Consider the following 12,724-nt stretch of genomic DNA (forward strand, 5'->3'; position numbering starts at 1 on the left):
GCGCGGGACTCCTCCTCATCCCGCGGGGCTCCTCTAGGTGGGGCAGGCGAGTTTTCGCAGAGAGCGGAGCCCGCTCCGGCGCCCGCGGCTCTGCCGAACTTCCCAGCGGAGAGCGAGGGAAGGAGAAGTTGCGAGCGGACCGCGGGGCCGTGGGCTGCCGGCCCCGAGGTGTTCGGGCTCACTGGGACCCAGCTGGGGACATTCATGACAAACTCTGCGAGCGGAGGAGACGCGCGCTGGCACCTGTGAGAGCCCAAGCTAGCGGGACACTGCGCCCTGTGCCCGCCGGAGCAGCTGCGGGCATCCCGCTCTCTGTGCCCGCCGGAGCAGCTGCGGGCATCCCGCTCTCTGTGCCCGCCGGAGCAGCTGCGGGCATCCCGCTCTCTGTGCCCGCCGGAGCAGCCCTTCTCCGGGCTTCGGAGGCCGTGAGCCCGTCTGTGCAAGGTAGGCTCCCGTTTCTGTGAACCCGTCTGTGCAAGGTAGGCTCCCGTCGAGTTCATCGGCTGCCTCTCCCCAGAGCCAGCGTGCCGCTGGGACGGGATCCACTCTGTCACGGGGCTGTCATTGAGGACTGTGGCTGGAAATTGTGTTGGGTTTAGGCTTCGTTTGAAAGAGGTCTACCATCCAGTGAGTTTCTCTGCTGCTAGCACAGGACTAAAGAACTGCTTTTATTCTGTGAATGCTAGAAAGTAGCTGCAGTTCCTGGTAGTACCTTTGGTTAGAAGTTCGTTTCTTTGCACAGAATGTGTGGTAGACTTTTTTAATTATTGGAAGTATTGATGTTCTGACTGGTTTCTAAACTCTAGAGGATCCAGTGGGTTTTTTATTTCAATAGAAGTATAAATTTCTTCAAAAGATAGTGGAACTGCTCTTTCGGGTTTTGTGTTAACACTGCAAACTAATTTGCATTTATTTTTTAATACACATGTGAATACATGTTCATAGCATTCTGATTTTTATTTTCCCTGCTTCCACAATCTCTCTGTGAAAGGGTACTGTGAGACTGAGGTCCAGAGAAGAAAGCAGGCTACTGCCCACACTGAGAAGTACTTGGGCAGAGTGGTGTTGCATACCTGCTCCAAGCACAGGACTCTGTAGCCATACGTGGTACCAAAGTAGCTTTGAAATGCCCAGCTATGCCTGGGGGAGCAGAGAGCTCAGCTGGGACTGCAGAATCTGCTCCAATGGTGAAGTGGCCTCTGTGAACCTTGCACAACTATGAAAGATTGCAATTTGTACTGAGGCTGGGTGGTTTTAGCTGCCGCTGCTACAGCTATAGCACTGATACTGTGTATTAGAAAAAGTGCAGCTAGACCCTGGTATGCCAAAGAGAAAAGATGTTTTCATTTTTACAAGCAGTGAAGCTTTAGATATTATATGAAAGGGCAATGGATGGCACTTAGGCTCTGTCCCCCATGGGGTGAGATCCTCATCAATAGCACAACAATGCCAAGGAGCTTAGTGAGCACCACCTCCCTGGGGTACCACTGCAAACCTTTCTACATGCCTCAAACTACAAGGAAATCTTTCACACTTTTGGCTGCAGTTCATTCAAGTAGACAAGACCAATGTCCATGCTGCCCCTCCTCTACAGCAGAGGTGGGAGTTGATGTTGTGTGCTGCAGTTTTGAATGCTAGGTCTTGAAATGTTTTGGGCAAGTGGCAGAAATCTCTGGCAGCTCTTTGGGAAAAATCGTAGAAGATCGCAAATTTTAAAAGGAAATTAATGTGACTGCAAAGAGGGTCAACCCCAATGACTATTATCAGGATTCCTCAGTTCTTTGTTCTTCTCTCTCAGAAATGCCTAAGTTGTACAAAGTGAAAAGAAAGAAAGTTTGGGTATCCTCTATTGAAGACCAATACTAATAAGAAATTAATTGATAAATTAAAAAAGACAAGAACTGTCAAATAAAGGAAATATATTCAGCAGCAGGAAGTTGGCTCCACATCACTCAGTGGGAACAATTCCACCTTCAGGTAACCTCTGTGAACCCATTTTCACTGGAAATCATTGACAATCATGAAACTGTTACTAGAGCTTAGCCCACTTCTTTTGGTTGGTAGGGCACGGCCTAGCTGTGTTGTGTTTGCAATACTGTAGTCTGACCACAAGAAAGAGCTCAGATGAGGATGTGCCCAGAAAAAGCCAGCAGGTTGGTTTGTTTTTTTTTTTTTTTTGAGTACATAGATAGATTTTGCAGAAAACCACTGGCATAGATAGACAGATTTTTCTCTATTGCAGCTAGGTGAAAAAAAATGTGGTTTTAATTTTTCACATAGGATGGCAAGATGGTAATTTTCAAGGCATCATATTGAATTGTGTGCCATGGAAATCATCTCACCGAAAATGCTGAACTGAATGCAATTATACCATAGTCTTGTTAAGAACTCCTCTGAAAATTAATTCATGTGGAACATTTCAACTTTATGTGTTAAGGTGGCATTTCTTGGAGGACTGAAATATTATAACAGAGTCTAAAGTTTCTAACTGAATCCATATAGCTGTGCTAGATAAATGATCCAAGTCACAGTTTTCAAGAAATAGCAGCATAAGCTTTTGAAGATTAGATTAATATTAAGATAAAGTTTTTCTCATGTTGTCATCAATGAAGGAATTCCCCTCTAATATCATCAACAAGAGTTGTTTCCTTAAACCATGCTAGGATGGAACTGGGTCTCAGATCATATCTATGCTGTTTCTCTTTTCAGCTAAAAGGTAGATAATTTGCAATGTGAACTACTGCTTATAGCAGAATAACCAGAGAGGTGCCAGCATGGCCCCACCCTACATGAGTCATTGGTGTGAAGCTGAGTGTAGACCAGCCGTTCCATTCACTCCTGTAAAATGTATCTAATTTCTCCTTCTGATTATTCTGAAACCAGGCCTTTACTGCCTTCTGGTGCCCTCCTGGCCCTCAAGACTCAGTATACATTTTATGATGCAATAGAAGGTAACAGGTACACCTTTTTATTCAACAGGTCCTGAAGCAGCAGCTTTTGTTGCAGAAAACCCTTCTTTCCTAACATGTAGAAAAGTTCTGGCTGGTGTGTCAATAGGTCAGGGAGGTATTTGCAAAAACAGAGACACTTTCTTGCCATGTATATTCCAAGAAGGTAAGTCCCTGTAAAGAATTAGATTATTACTGAACAAGGACAGAATTGTGATGTGTAAGACTGTCCACCTTGGCAAAGTGTAACTGACCTCTGCCAATGGTCACTTTATGGACCACGTGTTCGACTATACTTGTCCCAGAAAACTAAGAACCTTCATACAGCGAAGACTAGAACATACAAATATTATTTGGAGGCCAAGTAACTTGCTGTTCCTTTGTTTGATTTATCACTCATCCAATTCTATTACAAATGGATGAGATTCTGGGCCGATGCAGTCAATGGCAAAACTCCCACAAGGGTGGTGTGCCCAGCTCTTGCTGCCTCTTTGGCAACATTCAGTGATCAAACACTGTTTCCTGAATTATATTAACTTTGCACACATTTCTTCTGACTTGATGTAGATCAGTTTTTTCAGTTTCTTTCCACTGGGGAAATCAGAACAAAAGTAGAGAGGACGTTATTTTCATATTCAGAAGTCCATTAGAAAGAAAAAAATAAAAGATAAACAGAAACTACTTTTAAAACATTATCTGCTATTGTCTTATGAAGAAGTTAAAGCTTTGCCAGTGGATTTTCAAATCTCTGTGGAGATGGAGTCAGGGCCACATCCTCCTGATCTGACGCAAGCAAGTGCTAGTTTTGAAATGTCAGAAGTGTCATTCTGTGAAGTTAAGCCACAATGCTTGAAGTGAATCACCCATCATGAATCTAGCAACAGGTTTTACATTGCCACATTGCCATAATGTCTGACCATCTGCAGTGCAAAATCAATAGCTAAGTCCCTGGTGGATTTCATAGAATTTCTGGCATTCTTTTTCAGACTGTTCTGCAGAGCTGAGTTTTTTTTGTTGTTTTTTTTTTTTTTTTTTTTTTTTTTTTTTTTTTTTGGTGCTTTAAATTCTTCCTGTTTGCTTTTTGGGAGGAGATGGCTGGTAAGAGTTTATATAGCATAAGTGACTCCCAGAGCTGTGTTAGTTTTATAGCAGAAAGGCTTTTTGAGGAGGCTGATGTTGTCCCATTCCCTGTCCCCCTGTCCCACAAGGAGCCTCTCCAACAGTTGGTGGTATCTCTGCTGATCTTTGCTTCACTTGCTGTGCACAGGAAGCTAGGAGGGTCTCAATGACCTGACTACCCAGAGTCCTGCTCCAATAATAAAATGTGCATGGTATACTGTGTTTTGAGAATGTTACTTTGATACAGTCAATGGCTATGGGTGAATTGGGAAGAAAAAGCAAAAGAGTTCAGAAAAATCAGTTTGATTATACTTGCAGCATCCTGAATGTTGATGGACCTGAGACCCTTTTGATCTTCAAGTCTAAGAACAGTCTAGTTGCTACCCTTCAGCATCCAGTTATTCCCAACCAATCTTCAGTGAGATACTTGCTCCCTTCTGGAGCCTGGCATAGAAAGATCCATGACTTAAGAGTTTCTTGCTGTCTCTGTCTCTGCTGTGTAAGCACTGATGGATGCACATCCCCTGAAGATCATGTTAATGGGCTTCTGGTTCTTTGGGCTTTGCAGCCAGGAAGGATGTGGTGCTGCAAAACTTAGTTGCATCCAAGCCCAAACCAGCTCTTTGGTAAGAAGGAACCCAGGAAACATTCACCCTTTTCCCTACCTCCATATGCAGATGAAGACTGGGCTCTATCCACTCTACAGAAACATAACAGACTGGGGACCAAAGCAGAAACATATGGACAAATAAGGAGAGAGCTTTAATTCTGACAGTGCATCCATCTCTTCCTTTGGATATATCACAAACAAAAACTACTGAAGTGCCAGTAAAGCGGCATACAATTACTTGCAGATTGAGTGTCAGAATATTGCATTTCATTTGAAGCAAGAACCATTTTATTAGTTCAGGATTAGATATTTGTAATTATCCAGGCTAGAAGGATGCATTCCTAGGACATGCTCCATTTTTCTTTTGGAACTCTATACTTCTTGGGAGAAGGATCAGGGAGGGAAAAAGATCTGTACAGTAATAGCTGATAAATTGAGGCTTTCTAGAACTTGGCTTCTGTCACTGAAAAGAAGACTAAAAGACCCTGTACATCAATATCACACTTCTTGGAAGAGAAACACTGGGACTGCAAATATATGAGGAACAGATGATATCAAAGGCTAAAATAGGCAGAGTCTTTAAAATACCTGGTGCTGGCTTATAGCCTGGTCTAGTTAGGAGCTATGAAACAGACAACATCCTCAAACATGAGGGACTTCAATTTACCTCTTATAATGAAGCAAAACTTGAAATTACCATTCTAAAGTAGCATTTGTCTTCCTATTGGAGTCCGCAATAAAACCGGAAAGGCTGGGGACATGTTCTCTTTTTGTCACTCGGGATTTTGCCATTTCTTCTCTCAGTGGGTAGTTGTGACAGTGTGTCCCCTGAGTTAGACACGTTTGTATTTACAAACATAGGAAAGAATGATCTGTGGGCTGCCACCCACAGCGGTACGTGACAGGGGGCAAGCAAAGCAGCAGCACCTTGAACTGGCCACCCCCTTTCTGTCTGAGTGTTTACCACCTGCACAGCAGGCATGGCTCAATGGCTTGTGGGCTCACCTCCAAGCCATGGGAGTTTATGGGCTGGCAGATTCACGTAAGCCGAGGCTGGCGTGAAGTCTGGCAGTCTGAAGCTGGTTTCACAAAGCATCCAGTTTTGCCAGCTGCAGGAGGGTAATAATTTCCAAGAGAGGGACAGAGCGCACAGCTGAGGGCAATAACTATCTCAGCTGTCACCATGTATTCCATCACCAAGTCTGAGTGTCAACACCCTCCAAGAGAGACAAAAGTAAAACTGAGTATCCAGGCATCGTGGGGCACAGATTTATTTCATTAAATTCAAATACTTCCCTGTGATGAGTCTTGTCGCTTTAAATTTTCCATACAGAAAAAGCATGTGCTAATATATTGCCAGTTGGAGGGGTATATTTTCTGTGCATGTGTAAATCCAGTTGGTTTATTTAGGACGTAAAATACAAAGGAAAAAGCCATTGTTCTTGTTTTGCTCTCAATTTTCAAAAATTGCTAGTTCTTATAAGCAGACCAAAACAGATACCAGATGGCACTGGCTAGCAGCAAGGAAACCTAGATGCAAATATTGTATGGTATATGAAGAACATCTCTGATGTGGTAGGGTTATGTTTTTTATCATGCTTTCTAACCAGTTGTGAGAAAAATCCAGTACTAGCACTTTTGTGGTATTTAACTAGATGTGAAAGGTGCAAATAATTCAGCTGGTGACCAAATTATATAATTGGTAATAAATTAAAAAAAAAAAAAAAAAAAAAAAAAAAACCCAACCTGATAAAATTAATATAAAGGGACTCCATATACTTCCCAATAAAGCCAATAGGAGACTCTCCACTCATGTCAGCAGATATCCAACCTGACTGTCAATTTCTGAATTTCTTCCAAGATCCCCATGTACACACGTTACACTGCAAAAAAGAAATAAAGGGTGCTTGTCTGTGAATGCTTTCCTGGCCCAATTGATCAGTCAGTGATCAAAATCAGGCACCATGCAGGGTCTCTCAGAGAAAGCAGCAGGTCTAGCATGTCAGCCTTACAGATGCCTTGTACCCCTGCTCTCCCAGACCTGGATATCTTCACAGTGAACAAGGAGCCACAGCTGGGCTGAACTACAGGAGTGTGCCCAGTATAGTGCAGGTCTCCCAGGGCTTGCATAAGGCTGTTTCTAATTTAGCTTTGGTGGAAGTCAGACTAAACAAACAAATGGGTATCTCTGCTGCAAGCATCTATGCATGGGGAAACACCAGGAGCAACCTTGAGGAGGCAGTGAGTGGTGCCCTTGGGAGGACAGCACATGGGAGAGGCACGTCCACATGTAGATGAGACATCTGCTTGCAGCTTGATGAGTGTACATATTTTCCACTCACTCCTGCCCACAATGTCACCTCTACCTCCACTTTTAAATTGCAGCCTCCACAGCAGGGAAAGGCACCACAGGTTAAAAAACCCTAAAACTCCACCAACTTCTCTGTCCAACCAAGAGTGAAACCTGTCTTGTAGCAAATGAGTATCAGATCCAAACCCTACAATGAATAGTAGGGATCTGAGCAGCTGGAAAGTTTAGGTCTAATGTCTTCATTGGGTGAGATTACAGTTAAATGCCTTTTTTCCTGCAGAAATGGGTGCTTGCCAAATCTGAAGTGTAATACAGAACAGCTTCTCGTGCTGCAGACCTCTAAGATATCAGACCTTCTATGTACAGCAGCAGACAAATGCACTCAAAATGACAGAGCAATTTCTCATATTTACTCTCTTTGCCTCTGCTCCCAGAACCTGTAGAGGCAGATCTATGGCAGTGAGCATAGTCTTACCTTGTTGGTAGAAGGATGTGGTTAAATGCTCCCTGACTTTTTTTACTAGAAAATGAATCTGTTGATGTGGTGCCAGTCAATTACTGACAGAAATTTCAGAGAGCTGTGAAGCTCACTTGTTCATTGATGCTTCACTTGTAAGGTACTTAAGTGCTGTAGTAAGTTACTTTGCTGGTAAAATACCTTTTTCCTAGCCCTTCACCCATTTAGCATTGAACTATGCCTACAGAGAGCATCAGAGCATCACAAGTTTTCTTCAGCATATGTATAAAATTAAATTTTTCTTTGTAGTGTTTCTTAATACTCTTCTTGTGTTCAAGTAAAGCTGTCACTGAGTTCACTGAGGTTTGCCCACGCAAGGAGCAAAGGCTCTGTCCCCTTGGGATTGCACAAGCCATTTTCTAGTAATTTGTCTGCTAAGGTGACAGATTTCCTTATTATAGCACTGAAAACAGGAACATCACTGTCTTCTAACAGAAATGACTTTATGTATTTTATGAAACTGAGCCAAAGGCACTGCTCTTGTCAGCTGGAGTTGGTGGCTGTTTGGTTGGTCTGGACATGAGAATTATCTACTTCCCCTTCCTCTTTTTTTGTTTTTGTTAATGAAGGCTTTATACCTGACTAAAATACATAGCTGTGTTTTTCCCTTCAGGTCATGTTATCGGAAGCTTTGAGTTGGGGGTGGGAGTAAAAAAGTTCACTTACTAAGTAAGATTAAAGAAATTAAAGGGTAAGGCTCGTATTTAATTTTCCCTTGTAGATGTAATTTTTCATGCAGTGACAGCATCAGAACCTTTTCAAGTTTTACAGCTATTTCATATTTGGCAGAAACAACAGGAAACCATCTGTAGCAAAGCAGGATTGTTATAAGCATAATATTCAGTAATGAAAAAAAAGATTAAAAGAAAACACTGTTATCTTTATGTGATAGCTTTGAAGGGGCAAAGAGCAGGATGCTTGCATTTGTTACTAACTTCATAAAAATTTTCTAGATGAGTCAGCCATAGAAAAAAAAGATTATTTCAGTAGAAAGAAAAAATCCAAGAAGAAATTTGACTTTTGGTTTCTTGTTGAGATTTCCACGATGACTGTAAAAAATGCTTGTGGTGAGGAAATTTATATGCCTGTTTTCTGTAAATCGTAACTTACAGTGATGGAGCTTATAAGCACACACACAACTTAAAATAGTCACATTGTCCCACAAAAGGCAAGTAAGCTGCTCGTGTTCTTAAGCTTTAAGTCCAGGCCTGAAAGCCTTTTCTAGACCAAGGAAATAAAAATGAATTGTGGAGATTTAGACAGCTTGTACTGTCCTCCATTCCCATATGACAGGATGTGTTTGTTCTTGCTTTACTGTGTTTTCTGTGCTGGAAAGGAGACTTCCAGACTGAAAAAGTGTATACTCATTGCTTGCAGGCAAAAAATACTTTTTGCTGAAACTTATTTTGTTAATTGGAGCGTCACATCCCAAGGCTGCACTAAATACCTCTGAAGACCATGGTCAGTCCTGTAAAGTTGTTACATTGCAAATATCCTTGTCAGAATGTCCACTTAAGAAAGGGTGTGTTTTTTCAGGTGTGTTCTAAAGTTTAGCCTGGGCTAAACCTGTCTGTAATTTCTTTGTCGCTGACTGTGTTTCACATTTTTATAATCAGACCTAGTTTTAAGATAGCATTTCACCGTGCAAAAGTCAAAATGTGTCAGGGAACTGCAATATCTTGTTGTTATTAATGTCTTAAATTATAGCTAGGCACCCTGTTTTTCCAGTTTTCGAGGCAAGTTATGAAGGCTTTTTTTTTTAGTGCTGAGCTGATGAGACATTAAAGGTTTCTTTTTCAAATAGTTTGGCTGTTGGGTTGCTCCTTTCACTCACACCTGCCCCTTGACTTAGAAATTGTCTCCGCCTCTTCTGCATCAAACACTGAATTTACATAGGCACAAAGAAAGTGTGGAAGGCCAACAGCTCGCACCGTCATTATGATGAGAATGCAAGAACAAAGCAGCACAATGGTAAGAGAAATCTAACAATACCCTGCCTTGCTGCGAGTCTGACTAACCAGGGCTTTCCCACAAGAGGGAATGGTGCTGAGGATACCGCAGGATTAGCAGATGCATGCAGGGCTGCTGGCAGTGACTAAGGCAGCAACAGAGAGTGAGTCGAAGTTCTAGACATGAGTCAGGTTTTGAACTTGTTGTGGTTTGTAGCGTCTCGAAAGGCTTTGTATGGCATCACTGCAAGAGTCTGTGACTGCAAAGTGATGGGCTCACAGCTGGCAGAGACACTGGCTGCTTTGGAAGGGAGTGCTTGCTTTCAACAAAACACTGTAGTTGAGCTCAACATCCACAGCACAGCCTTGGCATTATTTTAATGTGTTTACCGAAATGCTCTGGCTTACCAGTTCAGTAAGATCTTGCTAATTATGCAGGCCTCCCTGGAGAATTTTAGAGGTACTCATAAGAAGCATCATAAAATTATTTCTTAAAATATATGTGACAAAAATAAGACAAAAGCAGTGGAATGATACATGCATTTAGCAGCTAGAGTAAAAACGTTTTTTTCTCTGTATGCATGCCTTTTCTTCTGGAATTCTAAAACACAGAAGGAAAGAAAATGAGAGGAAAGCATGATGTCTGGATTTGTTTTGTTTCTTCAGAACTTTCTGTTTGAGCCTTTTCAAACAGTTTCGCATAAAGATTTGAGCGGGAAGACTTGAGATGCTCCCTCAGTCCTGATGTTCTCAGTGTTTTTGCCATTTATTTTAACAAAATATTGGTGTACTTTTGTATCTGTTTCCTATGCCTATGTCAGAGATGGACTAAAAGAAAAGGTGCAATTGCTGCACAAGCTGCTGAAACCGTACGAGTTTAATCAAAATGACTGAAAGACATCTGCTTTTCCCCTTGCAAAGCCAAGTGCAAAGACATTGCTAACAGTTCAAGTTTCCCAGAAATACATGCAGAAGTTGCCCTATGTGGTGTTTTCCCTACCATTACTAATTCTAGATGGATTAATCAAACAAGAGGTGCACACAGACCTATGCTTACCTTCATAGGCATGTCAATTTTTGCAGAAGATATGCAAACTCATAAACAATTCTGCTTAACTCTGCAATATTTTTTATAGATAAAATATTTTTCCTTAATCACAGAAGAGCAATTAGTGCTGCGTGTGAGAAAAGTGCATAGAATAACAGGTATTCTCTGAGTCTTTGATTAGGCAAAGACTCACTCTGAGTTGAGAAGCAGATACTTTCTGTTAGAGCATCTTCAAGGACTTAATCCCAAGGAGGAACTTGGATGCCTAGCTGACAAGTCACCTCACATGCTAAGTCTGAAACTTAGATACTAAGAAATCTTGCTTGCCTCCTCTTCACCACAGAGGTACCTACATACCTCAACACCCACGTTTGTATCCAGTGAGTTCCTTGCATGCCTGAACGTGTGCTTCTGGACATGCTTTACCTGGCTTGGCCTGTGCTGGATGAACAGACCCACATGCCACATGTCAAGTCCTCCTGCTGAGCATGGTCACACTGTTACATGCTCAGGGAGCTCAGGTGGGAGATCTGAACTCAATGTGTTTCTCAGCCTGTGGAGACTTTAGCTGTTTTACTCACAGCAGTGTCCCCAGCCCCAGCTCTTGTGCATTCCAAGAGAGGTGTCTGCCTGTCTATTCCTTTTGCTTTTTCACTGTTACATTTTCCTAGGCATAAGTGACAATTTGGAGAGCAAAAGAAAAATAATACTGCCATGTGGTGGCTAGGGTATCCATACACACCTGCCAAAGTGTGTGGAGATGTAGGCTCTGGGTAATAATATATCTAAATTTAGCTCAGAGTAAGAACTGGAGCTCAGTTTCCAAACTCTGGCCCAGGTGGTGCCCCAGCCACTAGGTTTGGAAATCATGTGAGTGAGTGAAAAAGAGACAAAAACTGTGTCATGCAAAACGGAAAAGCTGCAAGAGGAGGGAGCTGGACAAACCTAAGAGAGCCTGTGTAGCCATGCTGCCTGGCCAGGAGCTCTGAACAGCTCCCTCTCTATAGAGCCCCCCCAGCCTCTTAGAGGAAAGATTTCCAAAACTGTGGAAGGAGGTTCCAAGGAGGATCCTGGCAGGTGGAGGTGTTTGGCCTTGTGTTGCCCTGTAGATGATGGGGGTATTAAGTGCAAAGATATGAAGCAGTGGTAGGAAAGGTTCCATAGGCTGGAATTTGGGCTGAGTCTGGAGGCTGTAAGGCAAAGCCTTGTCAGGTTTCTAAGCCCTGCCAGGGTCAGGGCCAAGGCATTTTGAAGATTTCTGTTATGAGGTGTCTCTTCCCAGACTCTGGCTGTAGCAAGGATGCTGCCACCTTCTGTGTCTGCTGTGGAGCACTGAGTCCATTATGGCACTGTTCCTGTTGTGAATCTGGCCTGATCCCAAATGAAGTAGGAAACTTTCCTGAGAAAAATGCTGGACATTAGTCCAGGCTAGTTAAAATCAAAGATGGCTAAGAGGCAAATAGCTCCAGGAACACTAGCAAGCATGAAGAATGATTTCTGATGGATCGGTGTCTTGTGGCCAATAGCTAGCTCCAGATGAAGCTATTCTCACTGGGACATTGCAAAGACCTTGCTGCCATGTGCTGTCAGTGGCTCACAAGGCACCCTTGTCACATGCTGTAGTGCACCATGAAACCTCTGGGGTCCACAGGGGAAAGGGAAAGGGGCTGGGGGTGCACAATTAAGCTGTGGAAGTGTGTGTGGGAAATTGCTTCATGGCCACACAAAGCCCATTTGCTTTGGAATCCACTTAAAATTTGGGGTAAATACACACAGTTTAAAAAAACCAAAACCACAAAGTAGCCCTCCTGCAAATATCCAATAACCCCATGGCTTTGGCACTCTCTTGAGATGCAGGTGTTGGAAATTCTGCTCCGTGTTCCAATTTAAATAGAGGGAGTATTTGATGTTGTCCCATTTTACTCAAAGTGTGTCATACACCTGCACCAATAAATTGATCTGTGGAAACCATATACTCCTTGAAATGTGCTAACCATACCCTGTAATCAAGCCTTTAGTCCTTATTAAAGTTATAGCAATACATTTCAATCTGTTAAATAACAATTATATGGAGTGCAAGCAGAGAACACAGTAGAGATTTAGTAGAAAGATGTTGCAGGGTAAACTTCAGTGAAGGGGTAATAGATGGTATCAATGTGGTCATCTTAGGTTTGTACTTCCAGGCTTTTGAATGGCTTTGAAGTTTAAATGTTGTACAGTAA

The 12,724-nt window shown here is 42.5% G+C and overlaps 1 protein-coding gene across 1 annotated transcript in view; it reads left to right on the forward strand.

Annotated features, from left to right (window-relative positions):
- The first annotated feature begins 377 nt into the window (after positions 1-377).
- Positions 378-12,724, forward strand: part of EDAR (ectodysplasin A receptor) — a 73,470-nt gene continuing 61,123 nt past the window's right edge. The window contains exon 1 of the mRNA XM_053935421.1: positions 378-444. The gene's annotated coding sequence lies outside the window, so the exon portion shown is untranslated. The remainder of the gene's footprint in view (positions 445-12,724) is intronic.

The sequence above is a fragment of the Vidua chalybeata genome, chromosome 2 (genome assembly GCF_026979565.1).
Source record: "Vidua chalybeata isolate OUT-0048 chromosome 2, bVidCha1 merged haplotype, whole genome shotgun sequence".
Lineage (NCBI taxonomy): Eukaryota > Metazoa > Chordata > Aves > Passeriformes > Viduidae > Vidua > Vidua chalybeata.